Below are 15,298 nucleotides of genomic sequence, written 5' to 3'. Positions count from 1 at the left end.
CGCGCCGCCTCCGCCGCCCGGCCGCGCCCCATACCACCCCGGCCATCTCCTCCTCCGGCCGCCGCCGTCCTCGTCGTCACCGGTAACAGTGCCTTGCCGGCCCCGCCTCGATTTTTGCGCCGGGTCAAACCCTAGATCTCGGGGTGATTTTTTTTCCGTCTAAGTCCCGGAATTGCAGATCCATGTTGCCATGTTCTTAGCCTCATAACTTTGCATGCGTAGCTCGGATTCATGCATATAGCATATCAAAATGTTCATCTCAGAGAGTACATCATTTCATTCCATTGCATCATTTTCATTTGAGTTCATCTTGATGCCCGAAATGCTGTTAGAAGAGGGCTACTTGAGATAATTGTCAGATCTGCGGCTCCATTTAGCCTTTTTGTCATTTTTGCCATGATTAATGTGTGCATGATATGGCCATGAGTTCTACATATGTTTTGTTAAGGGTTTTGTCATCTTTCCAGAGGTGCAACCCATGTATTTTTGTGATGTGTGTGGTGACTAGTGCAAGCTTGCAAAGTGGTGCACTTGCTAATTCTGTTTTCAGGGACTTAGCATTTCCACTAAGTCCTTGATCTGTTTATCTCATGATGCCATATGTTCATGTTGTTTCCTAGTGATCTGTGCCTCTTTTGAGGATGATCAGTAAGGGAGTTTTGTTAATATTGTAGTGCTCTATACATCCATTTCTTTGTTTGCAATTATGGAGCACCCTATCTTGAGTCAATCGAGCTCTACTTTTGCTACTTTGTGAATCTGGGCAGATTGTCAACTTGTTTGCAATTTTGCCGATGATGTTGTAGTTGATCCGTGCATGCTATGTTATTGTTCTTGCCATGTCTAGCTTGCATTTTGTGCCTTCTTGATGGGTGTATGCTTGTCTTTCCATGACTTGCACCGAAGTGAGTGCATCGAGCTCGTGAACATGCCTACTTGAGTTATGTTTCAGCATGTTCCAGTTTGCACTAAGTCTGAAAACTGATTATGTTTTTGCTATGTTCACATGCTTGCAATTGTATTTTCTGATCCCTTTTGGCTCAAGGTCACTAAGGGACTTTTGTTAAGCTCTTTGAGTAGCTCCATGCCATGCTTTACTTTGCCATGTTCAGGTCCTGTAGCATGTAGTTTTGTTGCTCCGAAGAGAGCTACCTGATCTGAAATTCCATACAAGTGTTAATTTCACTAAGTCTGAGATCTGTTTACCATATGCATTTTTGCCATGTTTGTTTGAACCTGTTAATGGATGAATTGGCCGTAGCTCAGTGCTAGATTTTTGTTAAGCATCTTGAATGCATCCCTGTCATGTATTTTTATGCCATGTTTGGGTGCTGTAGCATGTTCATCTCATTGCATTTAGTTGGCTACTTGCTGTAAATCGCAGACCGGTGTCATTTTTGAATCGCTTGCCATTTCCAAACCGTAACTCCGATTCCGATGATCTTATATCGTTTTCAAGCGATTTCATCTCATCTTTCCAGTGGCACACTTGGATTTCCAAGTTGAGGCCAGGTTCGTGCATTTCCTGTCATATCTTGCATATGCATCCCGCATAGCATATCATCATTGCATCATTTTGTTTGATCCTTGCACGTGGTTGATTGTATCCTTGTTGCTTGTTTGTCTTGTTTGGGTAGAGCCGGGAGACGAGTTCGCTAACGAGGAGCCCGTTGAGTTTGCTTTCGAGGATCCAGTCAACTCTGACAACTGTGCAGGCAAGATGATCATATCCTCGAAATCACTACTATCTTTGCTATGCTAGTTTGCTTGCTCTTTTGCTATGCCATTGCTACGATGCCTACCACTTGCTTTCAAGCCTCCCAAATTGCCATGTCAAACCTCTAACCCACCATGTCCTAGCAAACCATTGATTGGCTATGTTACCGCTTTTCTCAGCCCCTCTTATAGCGTTGCTAGTTGCAGGTGAAGATTGAAGGCTGTTCCTTGTTGGAACATTTATTTACTTGTTGGGATATAATTATATTATCTTGTTATCTTAATGCATCTATATACTTGGTAAAGGGTGGAAGGCTCGGCCTCTCGCCTAGTGTTTTGTTCCACTCTTGCCGCCCTAGTTTCCGTCATATCGGTGTTATGTTCCCGGATTTTGCGTTCCTTACGCGGTTGGGTTATAATGGGAACCCGTTGATAGTTCGCCTTGATTAAAGCTTTTCTAGCAATGCCCAACCTTGGTTTTACCATTTGCCACCTAGCCTCTTTTCCCCTAGGTTTCCGGAGCCCGAGGGTCATCTTATTTTAGCCCCCCTAGGCCAGTGCTCCTCTGAGTGTTGGTCCAAACTAGAGTCCTGTGCAGCGCCCCCTCGGGGAAACTCGAGGTTTGGTTTTAGTTGTATGGAGAGCTCATCTGAGTGTGCCCTGAGAACGAGATATGTGTAGCTCCTATCGGGATTTGTTGGCACATTCGGGCGGTGTTGCTGGTCTTGTTTTAACCTGTCGAAATGTCTTGAAGAACCGAGATACCGAGTCTGATCGGAACGTCTTGGGAGGAGGTCTATTCCTTCGTTGGCCGTGAGAGCTTGTCATGGGCTAAGTTGGGACTCCCCTGTAGGGATTTGAACTTTTGAAAGTCATGCCCGCGGTTATGGGCAGATGGGAATTTGTTAATGTCCGGTTGTAGATAACTTGAACCTTAACTTAATTAAAATGAATCAACTGAGTGTGTTACCGTGATGGCCTCTTCTCGGCGGAGTCCGGGAAGTGGACACGGTGTTGGAGTAATGTTTGCGCAGGTTGCTCTCTAGTTTCTCGCTCGCGCTTTGCCTCCTCTTCTTGCTCTCTTTTGCGAATAAGTTAGCCACAATATTTGCTAGTTGCTTGCTGCAGCTCCACATATATTTACCTTGCCATACCTAAAAGCTTAAATAGTCTTGATCGTGAGGGTGCGAGATTGCTGAGTCCGTGTGGCTCACAGATTACTATAATACCAGATGCAGGGCCTGATGATTCCGCTCCAGGAGACGCGTATGAGCTCAAGTGGGAGTTCGACGAAGACTCTCAACGTTACTATGTTTCCTTTCCTGATGATCAGTAGTGGTGCCCAGTTAGGGGTGAACGGGACCGTGTCGCATGTTGGGTTCTCTTTTATTTTGGCGCCGTAGTCGGGCCATGAGTGTTTGAATGATGTAGTGTTATTTATGTACTTGATTTACGTGGCGAGTGTAAGCCAATTATGTTATCTCCCCTTTATGATTTATATTACATGGGATGTTGTGAAGATTGCCTAACTTGCGACATATGCCTTCCATGCGATTATGCCTCTAAGTCGTGCCTCGACACGTGGGAGATATAGTCGCATCGAGGGTGTTACACCGGAGAACTATCAGTCCGAAGAAATAACTTTCCAAGTGGCCCCTTTCAGCAGCGGATATCATGCCCTGTTGGGGCGGGATGCTTTTACACACTTTCAGGCCATACCCCATTATGGGTATATGAAGCTTAAAATGCCCGGACCAAACAGTATAATCACTTTCGTCAGTGATCTGGACATAGCACTCCGCGCTGAAAACAAAACTGCATCCCTGGCCCTGGAGGCGCTATCCGAAGCCCTCGCGGCCGAAGAATTAACCGCACTACGCTCCACGGTGGACAGGGATGACGTGATTTTCGACAAACGCCCTAAACCCACATCCTTCAAACCAGCAGAAGAAATAGTCAGATTACAGGTCCACCCAACGGACCCCAAGAAGACAGCATCTATCAGAGCTCAACTGAACCCAACAGTTGACACCGCACTACGAGAATTCCTGCGCGAAAACTGGGACATATTCGCCTGACACTCTTCAGATATGCCAGGGATCCCATGCGAGCTGGCCAAACATAGCCTCAATATATTAAAGGGATTTAAACTGGTTAAGCAAACATTGCAGCACTTTTCTGAACCCAAGCGACAAGCCATGGGGGAGGGGCTGGCCAAACTCATCGAGGCCGGATTCATTAGAGAAATCAAACATCCGGACTGGCTGGCAAACCTGGTGATGGTACCAAATAAGGAAAAATCCTGGCGCCTATGTGTCGATTTCAAAGACCTCAACGAGGCTTGCCCTAAGGATCCCTTCCCCCTCCCCCGCATTGATCAAATCATCGAAGCCACCGCAAGACACGACTCACTGTGTTTCCTCGATGCATATTCCGGATACCATCAAATCAAAATGAAGGAGTCCGATCAAGCCGCAAGAGCATTTATCACCCCATATGGGCCATTTTGCTTCAACACCATGCCCTTTGGGCTCAAGAACGTCGACGCCACATACCAACGCATGATTCAAACATGCCTGGAGAAACAGAACGGCAAAACGGTAGAAGCTTACGTCGATGATGTCGTCATCAACTAGGCACGTCGAAACACTAATAGACGACTTACGTCTTACATTCGACAACCTCCGGGCGTATGACATTAAGCTCAACCCGGAAAAGTGTGTCTTCGGCGTCCCCGCTGGAAAACTGCTGGGCTTTATCCTTTCCAATAGGGGAATCGAAGAAAATCCAGCTAAAATCCGAGCTCTGTCACAGTTGGCTACACCAACAGACCTCAAACAGTTCCAAAAGCTAGCTCGATGCGTAGCAACGCTATGCCGCTTTATCTCCAGATTAGGAGAAAAGGCACTACCACTCTATCGCCTCTTACGGCGCACTGATAACTTTGAATGGACAGACGCAACGACTGCCGGACTGGAGAAAATATAGGCCCTCCTGGCAAGCAACTCAATCCTGGCCGCACCAAACACTGGCGAGCCCATGTTGTTATACATATCGGCAACACATCAGGTGGTGAGCGTCGTGCTCGTTGTCGAACAAGAACAGGATGGACACAAATTTTCGCTCCAAAAACTAGTAAACTACGTATCAAATGTGCTCACGCCATGCAAATCCCGGTACCCCCACTACCAAAAGATAGCATACGCGGTCTTCATGGCATCCTGCAAGCTACGACACTACTTCCAGGAGTGTTCCATCATGGTGGCTTCTGAGGTCCCACTCAATGACATAATAAACAACTGTGATGCCATGGGACGGATCGCCAAATGGGCCATATAGCTACTTCCATTCGACATAACATACAAGCCACGACGAGCCATCAAATCCCAAGTACTGGCTGACTTCATCGCCGAATGGACAGAGGTCGAACTCGCTAAAGAGTACGGCGCATATTCCAATTGGGTTATGTATTTTGACGGCTCCAAAATGTTGGCAGGGCTGGGAGCGGGAGTCGTGTTAACATCCCACACTGGAGACGTCGTCCAGTATGTACTCCAGATATTATACACAGACTCTAGCAATGCAGCCGAATACGAGGCCCTACTGCATGGTCTTCGGATGGCCGTATCCATGGGCATACAACGCCTGGAGGTGCGCGGGGACTCAAACCTCGCCATATCTCAAATAAATGGCGAATTTGACATCAAAGATCCCAAGATGGCAGCTTATTGTAATGTCATATTAAAAATGTCGGCTCGGTTCGAGGGGCTTGAATTTCATCATGTCGCCCGAGAAAGTAACCAAGCGGCGGACGTCCTTGCACGCATCGGCGCTAAGCACGACCCCGTCCCACCCAACATCTTTCTGGAAAGGCTTTTCAAGCCATCTGTGGTGTGGTAAGGGGAGGGCGGCAACAATAGTCCGGATCCGAATACAACTCCAAATCCCGAACACACCGATAGTATCGGGGGCTCAGCCACCGAAGTAACACCGTTGGCCCATCTAATTATGGCAGTAATTGCTCCATGAACCGAACCATTCTTGGCCTACATTAATATGAAGGAGCTCCCCGAAGACTAGAATGAGGCTCGCCGCATTGTCCGGTGCTCGAAGGCCTACAAGGTTCACGACAGAGAGCTCTACAAGAAAAGTTGTAGGATCGAAAGTATGTCTAGAGGGGGGTGATTAGACTAGTTGACCAAATAAAAATCTAGCCTTTTCCCAATTTTAGTTCTTGGCAGATTTTAGCTATCTTAGCACAAGTCAAGCAATCTCCACACAATTCAAGCAAGCATGCAAAAGAGTATATGAGCAGCGGAAAGTAAATCATGCAACTTGCAAGAATGTAAAGGGAAGGGTTTGGAGGATTCAAACGCAATTGGAAACACGGATGTTTTTGTCGTGGTTCCGATAGGTGGTGCTATCGTACATCCACGTTGATGGAGAATTCAACCCACGGAGGGTAACGGTTGCATGAGTCCACGGAGGGCTCCACCCACGAAGGGTCCACGAAGAAGCAACCTTGTCTATTCCATCATGGCCATCGCCCATGAAGGACTTGCCTCACTAGCGGTAGATCTTCACGAAGTAGGCGATCTCCTTGACCTTACAAACTCCTTGGTTCAACTCCACAATCTTGTCGGAGGCTCCCAAGTGACACCTAGCCAATCTAGGAAACACCACTCTCCAAGAAGTAACAAATGGTGTGTTGATGATGAACTCCTTGCTCTTGTGCTTCAAATGATCGTCTCCCCAACACTCAACTCTCTCTCACGGGATTTGTATTTGGTGGAAAGAAGATTTGAGTGGAAAGCAACTTGGGACAGGCTAGAGATCAAGATTCATATGGTTGGAATGGAATTTCTTGACCTCAACACAAGTGTAGGTGGTTCTCTCTCAGAAAATGTGTATTGGAAGTGTAGGTATGTTCTGATGGCTCTCTCCACGAATGAAGAGTGGGTGGAGGGGTATATATAGCCTCCACACAGAATCTAACCGTTACACACAATTTGCCAAACTCGGTGGGACCGAATGGTTAAACTCGGTCGGACCAATTCAGCAAACCTAGTGACCGTTAGGATTTTCGGTGGGACTGATATGCAACTCGGTAGGACCGATATGGTTAGGGTTAGGGCATAACGTAATCTCGGTGTGACCGATTACACAAACTCGGTGGGACCGATTTTTGTAATAAGATAACCAGAGAGTTGGTCAGGTAAACTCGGTGGGACCGATTCGCTCATCTTGGTGAGACCTAAATGTTACAAAAGGGAAACAGAGAGTTTACATTGCAATCTCGGTGGGATCGATCGCTCATCTCGGTAAGACCGAAACATTACGAAGGGAAACAGAGAGATTACAATCCCATCTCGGTGAGACCGAGATCCCTATGGGTGAAACCGAATTGCTAGGGTTTGTGGCAGTGGCTATGACATTTGAAACTCGGTGGCGCCGGATAGAAAAAATCGGTGGGGCCGAGTTTGACTTTTGGTTTAGGTCATATGTGGATGTGGGAAGGTAGTTGAGGGTTTTGGAGCATATCACTAAGCACTTTGAGCAAGCAAGCCATTAAGCAACACCTCATCCCTCCTTGATAGTATTGGCTTTTCCTATAGACTCAATGTGATCTTGGATCAATAAAATATAAAATGTAGAGTCTTGATCTTGAAGCTTGAGCCAAACTTTTTGTCCTTAGAATTTTGAGGGATCCACTTTCCTCATCCATGCCATGCCATTCATTGAGCTTTTCCTGAAATATTAATCTTGGGATAATGTTAGCTCAATGAGCTATAAGTTGTTAGGAATTACCAAAACCACCCAGGGATAGTTGCACTTTCAATCTCCCCCTTTTTTGGTAATTGATGACAACATATAGATCAAAGCTTCGACAAATGATAATAAGAGTGAAAGATATCATCACTTTGAGAAGTATGTGAAAAGCAAGAGCTCCCCCTAAATTTGTGCATATCTTAAGATTTGCTTTGGACTGCAAATGCACAATGAGTTAGGATCATGGGTTACTCTTCCATGTCACATACATCTTGGTGGAGCGCTCAAAATGATAAGAATTAAATACATGCACTCATCACCAAGCAAAGTGAATGATCATATAAGGATAAGTAAGATAATATCATCTAACAAGCATAAGTGTAGCTTATGATCAACCACATGATCATCAATGTCTCAATATAATAGCATAGTATCTCAAGCAATCAAAAGATAAACAAAGTTCAACCACCAAAGCAAGAGAGAATAAAAAGCAATGCTCTCTCTCGAAGCCTATGATCTATACATTTTTCTCCCCCTTTGGCAACAAGTTACCAAAAAGTTCATAGAAAATGCATAGCACTAAAATGTCTCTCAAGCTTGGTCTTCAGGTGGTGGTGTCCAGAGAACTCCAAGGACAAAGGCTTCAGCCGAAGTAGATGGAGCTGATGGGGTAGGTGCTAGAGCTGGTGGCACTGAAGCTGTAGCTGGTGCAGATGAAGTGGCTCTAGTGTCTGGTACAGGCACTACAGCAGATCTCTGAGCTCGAGGCACTCTGGCAAATGCATCATTGGTTGTCTTGCCCTTCCTCTCCTGCATGTCATCCTGTAGCTGCTCCACAACAGACTGAATCTTAGTTACTTTGACATCTAAATCATAGAATTTTTGTTCCACAATTCTTTCTAGGCTCTTCTGGTTTTGAGTTAGGGTGGCCAACCTCTTCTCAATCCTCAGAGATGATGCTATCAAGTAACCAAGCTGGTCATGCTTGCTTTTCAAAAAGTACTCACATGCCTCCTCTTGAGTTGGCATCTTGGTAGCCTTCTCCATCTTTGCCTTCTCCTTCTTTGCTTGAGCTTGTACTGATGATGGTTCATTCTCATTCATCACAACTTGATTGTCCTCGAAGTCTGGGTAGATGGGCAAGTGTTCCTTATCCAACAAGTATGTGCCTGTGCCCATCTTTGAGTTTATCAACTCCTAGATCTGTGGGGCATATCCACAACTTCTTTTCTAGTCAGTTGCTGTCCTCTTGATAGTCTCAACTATAAGGCTCATGACCTTGAACTTCTGTGGCACATCAAATATATGTAGCAAGTTAATTGCATGCCCTCTGATCATGTTGTGGTCACCTGACTTGGGCAAAAGAGTGTGCCTTAGGATCCAGTTGATCGTTCGCAGTCCTGATAGAAGAAAATGGACTGACCCAAACTTGAAAGTCTCAAGAGCATCTTCAAGAATCTCCTTGTACATCTGTGACATAGAATTGTGATCCATCTTTTTCTTGGCATAAACATCCAAGTCATCTTCACTTTCCTTTGGAGCATTGATCAGATTGGCCCATTCCTCAATAGTTGATTGGTACCTTGTACCTTCAGACATCCATACTATCCTGCCATCTGGATAGAAGTGTGCTGTGGAGTAGAATTGCATTATGAGCTCCTCATTCCACTTTGTGAGCTTCTGCCCAACAAAGTCTGCAACTCCACAAGCACGGAAGCTGTCAAACACACCAGGATAGTGTTCCTCATTTTCCTTCATGTAGGTCCAGTTGACCCACCTCATATCACACACTATAGGCTTCTTGCCAGCAGCACTGTCTCATAGAAATCTTGATGTTCCTTTGTGTGGAACCTGTAATCAACAGCAGTCCTTCTCCTTGTAGCATATGGGTATGTCTCTCTCCATTTCCTCAGTCCTGAGTCTCTCCTGATCTTCATGTTCTCAGCCACAGGATGAGCATCATTGTGGTCTGGAATTTTTGGCTTCAATTTTCTCAGAACGTGCTCTTCATCTTCTTCTTCAGCAACAGTCTCAGGCACTGGGGCCTTGTTCTTCTCAGCGGCTGGTATGTTTCTGGTATTTCTCTTTGGTGCAGTCTTGGGCTTGGAGGCAGCTTTGGGTGCTTCTTTGGGCTTTGATGATGCAGCCCCTGTCCTGATAGAATCACCCATAAGCTTATGTGCCTTGGGTGCTGGTGCAGCAACCTCTTCTTCCTCTTCTTCTTCCATCACGGAAGCCTTTCCAATCACTCTGGCCATGGTCTTCTTGATCCTTTCCTTCCTTTTCTTTCCTTCTGCAGTAGGCTCTTTGGGTTCAGATTCCAAAGATGCTTGAGTGGATGCTCTGGCCTTAGACATTGGTTGTTGTCGGCGTTCTGGGAACGGGGGTCCCCAGACTTGCCTACCTGCGGTCTGCAGCGTGGCTCAAAAGGGGGCCCAGCACGGCCCATCTTCATCAACACAGACCCAAGACCCTCGCGAGGGGCCAAGCCTCGCGGGGCGGACGACATGGGGCTTCCTCAAGCACGGCCTCATCAGGCTGGCTCGCGAGGAGGCGGAGAGATCAAGGCGGGGTACCTCACGAGGTGCCCGTGACGCAAGCCATGACGACCAAAGGCGCCAGGCGGGCGCCAGGCGCGCAGTGTCCTCCTTTCCTCTTTGGTGCAAAGGGAGCAAGCGCAGGCGAGAGCATCAAGCAAAGGCACCCATTTCGGTGCAACGAGACCAAGACCAGTCCAACGGCAGGGAGGAAGTCATTGGGGATCCCAAGCCAGCGTCACCACCAAAGCCTTTGGCAGGCGAGAACCAACTTTAGTCAGGATAAGTGTACCAGATGTTCCCCTTCAAAATGGCCAACTGTTGGCGCCCTTCCCGCTCAATATTTGGGAAGAGGCCCAGGGCCTTTGCCTATAAATAGGACTAGCCACCCCCAGGGTAGGGGGATGGAAATCGGAATCAAGAAAGGAGGATCGGAATCAAGAAAGGAGGATGGCAATCAAGAAGGGAGAATCTAGAAGCCAAGAGAGAAACTAGCTAGGATCGAAATCAAGAAGAGAGAATCTAGAAGCCAAGATATAAACTAGCTAGGATCAGAATCAAGAAGAGAGAGAGAGAGAGAGAGAGAGAGAGAGAGAAGGGTGACTGAACTCCTCCTAGCAGTTCATCCCCTCAGCCAAGAACAGACCCTCGCGAGGCTGTTCTTCCTTGTATTGATCATCATCATCAGCCCAAAAGGCAATCCACCACACCACACACTAGAGTAGGGTATTACACCACAACGGTGGCCCGAACCAGTACAAACCATGTGTCTCTTGTGCTGTTCTTTCCATAGCTTAGATCTTAGCGAGGCAGAGGGGTGCAGGTAGGTAGAAGGTGAAATCTCCGCGCGCACCCCAGTGTTCGAACCTCAAGGGTCTGCCGGAACCCGAAATCCGACATTTGGCGCGCCAGGTAGGGGTGCGCCGGAATTTGTCTTCCACCGCCCCGTTCTCCTCCGACCATCGCGTCCATGTCTGACGCTCGTCGGGCCCGCGCCGAGCGCCGGGCCGCTCTCGCTTCCCGCGTCGCCCAGACGGCTCCTGTCGGCGGGCGTCCTCGCTGTTCCCCGCCACCTGCCGTCAACGCCGCCACCGGCCCGGTGGGGGACGAGCAGCAAGCGTCGTCTCAGCATCCATCCGTGCAGCAAGACGGCCGCACCGCTACTCCCTCGCTCACCCCAGCTGGTTCTTCGTCCCGCGTGCTCCGCGCACCCATGGAGGCTCGAGCTGTGCTCATCACGGTAAACGAGCTCCTGCGCTACCGTCCCGTCGACGACGTCTACGAAGAATGGCTCGACCGTCGCCGAGCTTGTCCGTGCTGCAGGGGGCTCTCCTGCGCCGTCCGTTCCGCTGCACCGCACCCCACCCCGCGCGGGCGACGAAGCTCCAGGGGCGCCCCAACCGCCTTCTCCTCAAGAAGGCGCCATGGTCCAAGGCGCGTGGCCCCTGGGCGGAACCCGCTCCGTCAGGTGCCAGCGCGGCAAGAGTAGAGCTGCCAAGAAGTCCCTCGCTCGCGAGAAGCTGCCCGGGCGCTCCCTGCTCCAGCACGTCGTGACCATGCTCCTGCTCCCGCACGTCAAGACCCCGCGCTGCTCCCAGCTGCAGCACGTGGGGACATGCAAGACCAAGCTCTCCATCACCCAAGGCCTCCTGTGGCCACAGCAGGCTGTCGTGCCTTCACCACCGAGCTACGCAGCGTCGCGTGGCTCGGCAAGTTCAAGCCAGACCTGCCTCCTCGTTACGACGGCACGGCCGACCCTGCGGAGTTCCTCCAGCTCTATGAGCTGGGCATCGAAGCTACCAACGGAGACGAGAAGGTCATGGCGAACTGGTTTCCCATGGCGCTCAAGGACGGGGCCCGCACCTGGCTCCTGAACCTGGATCCAGGCACGATCTCCTCCTGGGACAAGATGCGCACCCGCTTCATCGCCAACTTCCAAGTTACTCGCGACCGGCGACCCGCCGTGAGCGATATGCGCCGCATCAAGCAACAACCCGGAGAGACTCTACATAAGTACATCCAGCGCTTCAACAATGCATGCCTCAAGATTCCCAAGGTGACCGAGGAGGCCATCATTTCAGCCTTCTCCGACGGCGTGCACGATGTCAAGATGAAGGAGGAGCTGGCGATGCATGAAGACCTGTACACTTCTTTGGAGTTGTTCAACTTGGCAATCAAGTGCGCCAGGGCTGAGGAAAGGTGTATCTCCCTCCTCGAGCTGCCTGCCGCAGACCCAGAAGAGAAGAAGCCCAAGGCCAAGGATGTGAAGCGCAAGGGGGCTGCCGTGCTCGTGGCAGAACCAGACACCAAGCGGGGCAGAGATCAGCCCAAATCTTCCAAGGGTAGTCGGTACTGTGTGTACCACGACCGCCACACCCACAACACCAACGAATGTCAAGAGCTCCGAGCTGTGCGAGAAGGAAGGATCGGTCGTCGCCCCGACCGCGGTGACCGGGGCTACGGTCGAGGAGGAGGAGGAAGGAACACAGGACGCTGGGAAGACCGCTGCCCGCGCCAAGGGTGGCACGATCGACCTCGCGAGGATCGCTGGCAAGACCCGCCTTGTGAGGGAGACTGGAGGGACCCGCAAGGCAACGCAGGCCTCCCTCCGCTGCCGCCGTAGCCAAGGAGAAACGAGGACTGCCATCAGGACGAGGGGGCTGGGGGCTTCCAGGAGCCGCGCGCGATCGCCTGCATCCTGGGCGGGGCTCAAGCCCCAGCCTCTCAACGCATCTTCAAGCAGTTCGCCCGTGAAGTGAGTGCAGTCCTCCCCAAGCTCGAAGCCACGCGCCCTCTCAGGTGGTCGGCGTGTGCTATCACGTTCAGCTCAGCAGATCAGCTCAAGTGTGCGGCCACAGCCGGAGTACTCCCGATGCTTTGTTCCCCAATCATCAGCAACGTGGTGGTCACCAGGACCCTCATCGATGGCGGGGCAGGGCTCAACGTCCTGTTCATGGAAACATTCAACAATCTCCAAGTGCCCTACAACCAGCTTCAGCCAACCAAGCCTTTCTCCGGAGTCACCGACGGCTCCACGGTCCCGATTGGGCAGGTCCGCCTCCCTGTCACCTTCGTGGCACGCGACAACTACCGCGCCGAGCTCATCGACTTCGACGTCTCTCAATGTAGGATCTAGAAGTAGATGTGTCTAGAGGGGGGGGGGTGATTAGACACTTAGTGCTAAAGTTGCAATTTTTAGGACTTTTTCGTTTGAGTGGAGTTTTAGGCACAATTTCAACATACACAATACATATCAAGCAAGCATGAAAGAGTATATGAGCAGCGGAATGTAAAGCATGCAACTTGCAAAAATGTAAGGGGAAGGGTTTGGAGAATTCAAACGCAATTGGAGACACGGATGTTTTTCCCGTGGTTCGGATAGGTGGTGCTATCCTACATCCACATTGATGGAGACTTCAACCCACGAAGGGTAACGGTTGCGCGAGTCCACGGAGGGCTCCACCCACGAAGGGTAATGGTTGCGCGAGTCCATGGAGGGCTCCACCCATGAAGGGTCCACGAAGAAGCAACCACCCACGAAGGGTCCACGAAGAAGCAACCTTGTCTATCCCACCATGGCCATCGCCCACGAAGGACTTGCCTCACTAGAGGTAGATCTTCACGAAGTAGGCGATCTCCTTGCCCTTACAAACTCCTTGGTTCAACTCCACAATCTTGTCGGAGGCTCCCAAGTGACACCTAGCCAATCTAGGAGACACCACTCTCCAAGAAGTAACAAATGGTGTGTTGATGATGAACTCCTTGCTCTTGTGCTTCAAATGATAGTCTCCCCAACACTCAACTCTCTCTCATAGGATTTGGATTTTGTGGAAAGAAGATTTGAGTGGAAAGCAACTTGGGGAAGGCTAGAGATCAAGATTCATATGGTAGGAATGGGATATCTTGGTCTCAACACATGAGTAGGTGGTTCTCTCTCAGAACATATGAGTTGGAATTGTGTATGTGTTCTGATGGCTCTCTCCACGAATGAAGAGGAGGTGGAGGGGTATATATAGCCTCCACACAAAATCCAACCGTTACACATAGTTTTCCAATCTCAGTGGGACCGAATCAAAAAACTCGGTCGGACCGAAAAGGTAAACCTAGTGACCGTTAGAGATTTTCGGTGGGACTGACATGCAACTCGGTAGGACCGATATGGTTAGCGTTTGGGCATAACGTAATCTCGGTGAGACCGATTACACAAACTCTTTGAGACCGAGTTTGGTAATAAGCTAACCAGAGAGTTAGTTAGGTAAACTCGGTGGGACAGATTTGCTCTTTCGGTGAGACCGAAAAGTTACAAAAAGGAAACAAAGAGTTTACACTGCAATCTCGGTGGGACCGATTCACTCTTTCAGTGAGACCAAAAAGTTACGAAAGGGAAACAGAGAGTTTGCAATCCCATCTCGGTGAGACCGAGATCCCTATCGGTAGAACCGAATTGCTAGGTTTTGGCAGTGGCTTATGACAAGTGAAACTCGGTGGCGCCGGATAGAAAGAATTGGTATGACCGAGTTTGGCTTAGGGTTTAGGTCATATGTGGATATGGGAAAGTAGTTGAGGGTTTTGGAGCATATCACTAAGCACATGAAGCAAGAGGCTCATTAAGCAACACCTCATCCCTCCTTGATAGTATTGGCTTTTCCTATGGACTCAATGTGATCTTGGATCACTAAAATGTAAAATGAAGAGTCTTGAGCTTGAAGCTTTAGCCAATCCTTTCTCCTTAGCATCTTGAAGGAGTTCCCACAACCTTTAGTCCATGCCACTCCATTGTTGAACTTATCTGAAACATGCTAGATAGAAATGTTAGTCCAACAAGAGATATGTTGTCATCAATTATCAAAACCACCTAGGGAGCACTTGTGCTTTCAATCTCCCCCTTTTTGGTAATTGATGGCAACATACATCAAAGCTTTAGATAAAGATATAAAGAACAGCAAGTAAAGCTTTGGAAGGACATGTAACAAGCATAGGCTCCCCCTACATGTATGCACTCATGTAAATATGAAATATAGAGGCATGTGAGAGCATAACCATGACAGAGTAGGCAATGTGTTACATGTATCTTGGCCATATGCATCAGAGCAAAAGATTATCAAGGAAAATACCTTCATGCTCATGAGTCCTTCTTGCAAATAGTATGTACATAAGCAAGAACTCCTCATACTCATGATTTTGATGCATATACTTACCTTGTGGTCTTGAGTTGGCTTAGGATGGAATGAACCTGCACAAACAAAGTTAGATAACACAGGTACATCCACTAGCCA

This window comes from Triticum aestivum, chromosome 3A (assembly GCF_018294505.1).
Source record: "Triticum aestivum cultivar Chinese Spring chromosome 3A, IWGSC CS RefSeq v2.1, whole genome shotgun sequence".
Classification (NCBI taxonomy): domain Eukaryota; kingdom Viridiplantae; phylum Streptophyta; class Magnoliopsida; order Poales; family Poaceae; genus Triticum; species Triticum aestivum.
This window is presented reverse-complemented; position numbering follows the sequence as displayed.